At 58.9% G+C, this 6551-nt stretch overlaps 2 pseudogenes across 2 annotated transcripts; both read left to right on the top strand.

The window, feature by feature from the left end:
- Nucleotides 1–950: 950 nt before the first annotated feature.
- On the top strand, nucleotides 951–2881 carry LOC147912430 (immunoglobulin lambda constant 7 pseudogene; annotated as a pseudogene). Its single transcript, XR_015549849.1, has 3 exons — nucleotides 951–983; nucleotides 1032–1179; nucleotides 2562–2881. The product of XR_015549849.1 is annotated as an immunoglobulin lambda constant 7 pseudogene (transcript).
- A 1390-nt stretch (nucleotides 2882–4271) lies between these two features.
- Nucleotides 4272–6340, top strand: LOC101402767 (immunoglobulin lambda constant 7 pseudogene; annotated as a pseudogene). Its single transcript, XR_015549848.1, has 3 exons — nucleotides 4272–4279; nucleotides 4362–4501; nucleotides 5886–6340. The product of XR_015549848.1 is annotated as an immunoglobulin lambda constant 7 pseudogene (transcript).
- The last annotated feature ends 211 nt before the right edge of the window (nucleotides 6341–6551 follow it).

The raw sequence follows: 6551 nt of genomic DNA, 5'->3' as shown, positions 1-6551 counted from the left end.
TCTTTCATTCCCGTGGCCTCCAGAACAATGTCTGAGCTTCCTTCCCTGGAATCTTCAACCAGATCACAACCTGGATGGTGGTCCTCCTCGAGAGTCCCTCGGTCCATTAGATGAAGGCCCCCAGCAGCTCCATGTGTCCTTTAGCTCATTGCTCGCCCTGGAAATTCCCTGTTTTCCAAGCAGAGAGCATCCCCCCTTCCTCAGGCGCCCGCCCTGCTCCTCCCCCTGGGACACTGGCCCGCGCCCCCTCCCTCAGGTCCTCCTTCTCACACTCTCTAGAGGACCCTCTCTCCCTGGACCCTGGTCACTCACTCCCACACTCCCCCTGGGTGCCCCTCCTCCTACATGTGTCACTGGGGTTGCAACTCTAATTAAGGACGCTGGGCCACAAGCCAGCTCTGCTCTGTCCAACCACGTAGTGACCAGGCAACCTTCCACGCCACCACAAGCACTAAACTCCTGTGTCCATGGCTGGTAGAAGGGCCTTGTGAGTTCACAGTGAAGAACCAGTTTCCAGGATTGTGCCGTGCACAGTCTGTGACCTCCCTCAGCTTCTTAGGACCTCTGAATGGGATCTGAGACCCAGGGAGAATATAGTAAAAGCAACTAGCATGCAATGGGAGATCAGAGCCATAAGACAGACAGACAGACTGCAACACACACACACACACACACATGCACGCACACACACACACACACACACGCAGGAGCTATTGCAAACATGGCCACGTTGGGCACACCATAGGACTTGGTGGCTTCCAGAGCCCTCCCATGAGCTCTACTCTGCAGAGGGCGCAGGCCCCACCATCTCTGTGTTGTAAAGAGGCCTTCTCACTTCTTCCACCGTGACATTCCCCAAACAAGCTGAGCCAGGGACACACAGCTCCTCGCAGGAGTGGAAGTGTCCTGGGATATGATGAGACACTCGCACGTGCCCTCCTGGCCCCGCCATGACAGGGCACGGATGGAACCCCCCCCAGGGAGTACAGTTGTAGCTGGGGAGGGGGCCACCCCTCTCACCCTCCCATCAGCCGACCAGCCCCCATGACAAGGAGGCTGGGCTCTGGGCCACCCGTGCAGCTGCAGGGGGGCCTGGGGAAGTGGGTGACAGGAGGTTTGTGTTCCAGGCTGTGTCACTGTGTGCTGCGTTCGGCGGAGGAACCCACCTGACCGTCACAGGTGAGTCTCCCTCTTCCCCTCCTCTTCGGGGTCTGGAGTGAAATTGGGGTAGACTTTTCTGTCCTTTCTGTCCTGCCTGGGGCTGGGGTCGGAATCCGTCTGGAAGTCTGCAGCCTAACCCTTTTTGTCTGGCCCCTCACCCGGTGCAGCCTTTTCCCTCTTCTCCAGCGCTGTTTCCGACAGGATGGCTCCATCCCAGTGACCCCTTCCTCTCCTCTCCTCCTCCCTGTGACCCTGACCTCTCTCCCCAGGGCGTGTTCTCCCCTGGACTCTCCCTCCTCTGCTCCCTCAGGGTCTCTATTCTCGGGGCACTGGGAACAGGGGGCTCCAGCTGGGGCAGCAGACCCACGGGATGTGGGAAGGATGCTGGCAAAGGCTCATTCGCCCGGGGTTCTGTCGTGTCTGGGTTCTATCGGAGGGCAGTGAAGGGCGAGCGAGGGGAGTGCTTTCTTGGAGGACTTGGAGAGAAGGAGGAGCAAGCAGGACAGGGGACACAGGATGGAGAGTGGATTTCCCATGACAGGTGGCCCCAGGGAGCCGGGTCACTCCTCCTCCTCCCGGACAGGCAGGACGCCCCGGACAGGATAGGTGTCAGGACACTCAGGTCCGAAGGTCCCCCCTCCTTGCATCACCACTGGAGGAGAGACCTCGGAGCTGATGCCCGGGCTGGGGACTCCTGGTCGGGACATGTGCCAGGCAGACATATGTCGTAGGCTAGACAGATTTTCCTTAGAGCCGCACAGTTCAGGTGAACCCTCAGAACAGACAGCCCCAGGCTCAGGCAGAGCACTCGCCTCCCACGGAAACCCTGCATCTCCTGGACTCCCTGGAATCCAGCCCCGTGGGGGTGACCCCCTCCCCATCCCTCAGCCCTAGAGGGTTCTCTGTGGGGAGAGGGTGGGGGCTCCCACGATGCTGTCAGGGGGACCGTGGGCAAGAAGCCCCTCCACGAAAGGGAGGAGAGCCTGAGTCCAGGACAGACGTTCTGTAGGATGTACAGGGAGAGGGACATGGAGGTGATCTTAGACAGACAGATGTCTCAGGACAGACAGATTCCCAGAGGAAAGATGAGACCTCGAGGCTGATGCAGCCAGCCCCAGGGGAGCAGAGGCTGGGAGGGTGGCTTTATGACACATGTGACCCTGAGGAAGAGATGGTGGCCAAAGAGGGGAACAGAACTGCCAAGACGCAAGCCCTGAGAGACTCCCAGCAGGAGGTGAGTGACCCCCCGCCCTCATCGCTGACCGGACCTCACGGGAACGAGGGAGCCTGGGTCCCGTGTGCTGCACTTCGGGGACGTGTACCCCACATCAAGACTGGGGTCAGGAGCTCCTATGATGGACACCAGACCTCTGACCACCTTACCGTCTCCCACCCCGCAGGTGGGCCCAAGTCTGCCCCCTCGGTCAGTCTGTTCCCGCCCTCCAAGGAGGAGCTCAGCGCCAACAAGGCCACACTGGTGTGTCTCGTCAGTGACTTCTACCCCAGCGGCGTGACGGTGGCCTGGAAGGCAGACGGCACCACCATCACCCAGGGCGTGGAGACCACCAAGCCCTCGAAACAGAGCAACAACAAGTACGCGCTCAGCAGCTACCTGACGCTGACACCTGACAAGTGGAAATCTCACAGCAGCTTCAGCTGCCTGGTCACGCACGAAGGGAGCACCGTGGAGAAGAAAGTGGCCCCCTCAGAGTGTTCTTAGGTCCCTGACCCTCCCCCACCCTCGGGGGCCTGGAGTCAAAGGACCCCCCGGAGGTCTCCCCTTCCAACCTCTAGTCCTCCTTCTCCCTGCACTCAAAGAATTCTCAATAAAATATCCTCATTGCCAATCAGAAATCATGCTCTCTGCTCGTTTTTGTTTATATATTGTTTCAGCTCAGTTCACTCATCCTCAAAGGTGAACGACAACCTTTTGGCTGTATGGAAAAGCAGGCTACTTTTGTAGAGTCTTGATGCGCTCCTGAGGGATGGTTTCACTGTCACCAACAAAGCCCAGAGAACATTCTAGAACAGGCAAATTGGCCCACTGTAGGAAACGAAGCCTGCCTAGCCTCCTCACAACCCACTGCGCTTCCTCCTCTTGTGGGGACCATGTCTGTCTCGGATTGCCCGGGTCACATTCTCTTTCATTCCCGTGGCCTCCAGAACAATGTCTGAGCTTCCTTCCCTGGAATCTTCAACCAGATCACAACCTGGATGGTGGTCCTCCTCGAGAGTCCCTCGGTCCATTAGATGAAGGCCCCCAGCAGCTCCATGTGTCCTTTAGCTCATTGCTCGCCCTGGAAATTCCCTGTTTTCCAAGCAGAGAGCATCCCCCCTTCCTCAGGCGCCCGCCCTGCTCCTCCCCCTGGGACACTGGCCCGCGCCCCCTCCCTCAGGTCCTCCTTCTCACACTCTCTAGAGGACCCTCTCTCCCTGGACCCTGGTCACTCACTCCCACACTCCCCCTGGGTGCCCCTCCTCCTACATGTGTCACTGGGGTTGCAACTCTAATTAAGGACGCTGGGCCACAAGCCAGCTCTGCTCTGTCCAACCACGTAGTGACCAGGCAACCTTCCACGCCACCACAAGCACTAAACTCCTGTGTCCACGGCTGGTAGAAGGGCCTTGTGAGTTCACAGTGAAGAACCAGTTTCCAGGATTGTGCCGTGCACAGTCTGTGACCTCCCTCAGCTTCTTAGGAACTCTGAATGGGATCTGAGACCCAGGGAGACTATAGTAAAAGCAACTAGCATGCAATGGGAGATCAGAGCCATAAGACAGACAGACAGACTGCAACACACACACACACACACAGACACACACACGCACGCACACACGCGCGCGCACACACACACACACACACACAGGAGCTATTGCAAACATGGCCACGATGGGCACCCCATAGGACTTGGTGGCTTCCAGAACCCTCCCATGAGCTCTACTCTGCAGAGGGCGCATGCCCCACCATCTCTGTGTTGTAAAGATGCCTTCTCACTTCTTCCACCGTGACATTCCCCAAACAAGCTGAGCCAGGGATACACAGCTCCTCGCAGGAGTGGAAGTGTCCTGTGATATGATGAGACACTCGCACGTGCCCTCCTGGCCCCGCCATGACAGGGCACGGATGGAACCCCCCCCAAGGGAGTACAGTTGTAGCTGGGGAGGGGGCCACCCCTCTCACCCTCCCATCATCCGACCAGCCCCCATGACAAGGAAGCTGGGCTCTGGGCCACCCGTGCAGCTGCAGGGGGGCCTGGGGAAGTGGGTGACAGGAGGTTTGTGTTCCAGGCTGTGTCACTGTGTGCTGCGTTCGGCGGAGGAACCCACCTGACCGTCACAGGTGAGTCTCCCTCTTCCCCTCCTCTTCGGGGTCTGGAGTGAAATTGGGGTAGACTTTTCTGTCCTTTCTGTCCTGCCTGGGGCTGGGGTCGGAATCCGTCTGGATGTCTGCAGCCTAACCCTTTTCATCTGGCCCCTCACCCGGTGCAGCCTTTTCCCTCTTCTCCAGCGCTGTTTCCGACAGGATGGCTCCATCCCAGTGACCCCTTCCTCTCCTCTCCTCCTCCCTGTGACCCTGACCTCTCTCCCCAGGGCGTGTTCTCCCCTGGACTCTCCCTCCTCTGCTCCCTCAGGGTCTCTATTCTCGGGGCACTGGGAACAGGGGGCTCCAGCTGGGGCAGCAGGCCCACGGGATGTGGGAAGGATGCTGGCAAAGGCTCATTCGCCCGGGGTTCTGTCGTGTCTGGGTTCTATCGGAGGGCAGTGAAGGGCGAGCGAGGGGAGTGCTTTCTTGGAGGACTTGGAGAGAAGGAGTAGCAAGCAGGACAGGGGACACAGGATGGAGGGAGGATTTCCCATGACAGGTGGCCCCAGGGAGCCGGGTCACTCCTCCTCCTCCCGGACAGGCAGGACGCCCCGGACAGGATAGGTGTCAGGACACTCAGGTCCGAAGGTCACCCCTCCTTGCATCACCACTGGAGGAGAGACCTCGGAGCTGATGCCCGGCCTGGGGACTCCTGGTCGGGACATGTGCCAGGCAGACATATGTCGTAGGCTAGACAGATTTTCCCTTAGAGCCGCACAGTTCAGGGAGAACCCTCAGAACAGACAGCCCCAGGCTCAGGCAGAGCACTCGCCTCCCACGGAAACCCTGCATCTCCTGGACTCCCTGGAATCCAGCCCCGTGGGTGTGACCCCCTCCCCATCCCTCAGCCCTAGAGGGTTCTCTGTGGGGAGAGGGTGGGGGCTCCCATGATGCTGTCAGGGGGACCGTGGGCAAGAAGCCCCTCCACGAAAGGGAGGAGAGCCTGAGTCCAGGACAGACGTTCTGTAGGATGTACAGGGAGAGGGACATGGAGGTGATCTTAGACAGACAGATGTCTCAGGACAGACAGATTCCCAGAGGAAAGATGAGACCTCGAGGCTGATGCAGCCAGCCCCAGGGGAGCAGAGGCTGGGAGGGTGGCTTTATGACACATGTGACCCTGAGGAAGAGATGGTGGCCAAAGAGGGGGACAGAACTGCCAAGACTCAGGCCCTGAGAGTCTCCCAGCAGGAGGTGAGTGACCCCCCGCCCTCATCGCTGACCGGACCTCACGGGAACGAGGGAGCCTGGGTCCCGTGTGCTGCACTTCGGGGACGTGTACCCCACATCAAGACTGGGGTCAGGAGCTCCTATGATGGACACCAGACCTCTGACCTCCTTACCGTCTCCCACCCCGCAGGTGGGCCCAAGTCTGCGCCCTCGGTCAGTCTGTTCCCACCCTCCAAGGAGGAGCTCAGCGCCAACAAGGCCACACTGGTGTGTCTCGTCAGTGACTTCTACCCCAGCGGCGTGACGGTGGCCTGGAAGGCAGACGGCACCACCATCACCCAGGGCGTGGAGACCACCAAGCCCTCGAAACAGAGCAACAACAAGTACGCGCTCAGCAGCTACCTGACGCTGACACCTGACAAGTGGAAATCTCACAGCAGCTTCAGCTGCCTGGTCACGCGCACGAAGGAGCACCGTGGAGAAGAAAGTGGCCGCCTCAGAGTGTTCTTAGGTCCCTGACCCTCCCCCCCCCTCGGGGGCCTGGAGTCAAAGGACCCCCCGGAGGTCTCCCCTTCCAACCTCTAGTCCTCCTTCTCCCTGCACTCAAAGAATTCTCAATAAAATATCCTCATTGCCAATCAGAAATCATGCTCTCTGCTCGTTTTTGTTTATATATTGTTTCAGCTCAGTTCACTCATCCTCAAAGGTGAACGACAACCTTTTGGCTGTATGGAAAAGCAGGCTACTTTTGTAGAGTCTTGATGCGCTCCTGAGGGATGGTTTCACTGTCACCAACAAAGCCCAGAGAACATTCTAGAACAGGCATATTGGCCCACTGTAGGAAACGAAGCCTGCC

Source organism: Ceratotherium simum, chromosome 35 (assembly GCF_057802395.1).
Source record: "Ceratotherium simum simum isolate JZ-2026a chromosome 35, ASM5780239v1, whole genome shotgun sequence".
Classification (NCBI taxonomy): Eukaryota; Metazoa; Chordata; class Mammalia; order Perissodactyla; family Rhinocerotidae; genus Ceratotherium; species Ceratotherium simum.
The sequence above is the reverse complement of the archived record's forward strand: the minus strand, read 5'-3'. Positions and strand labels throughout refer to the sequence as shown.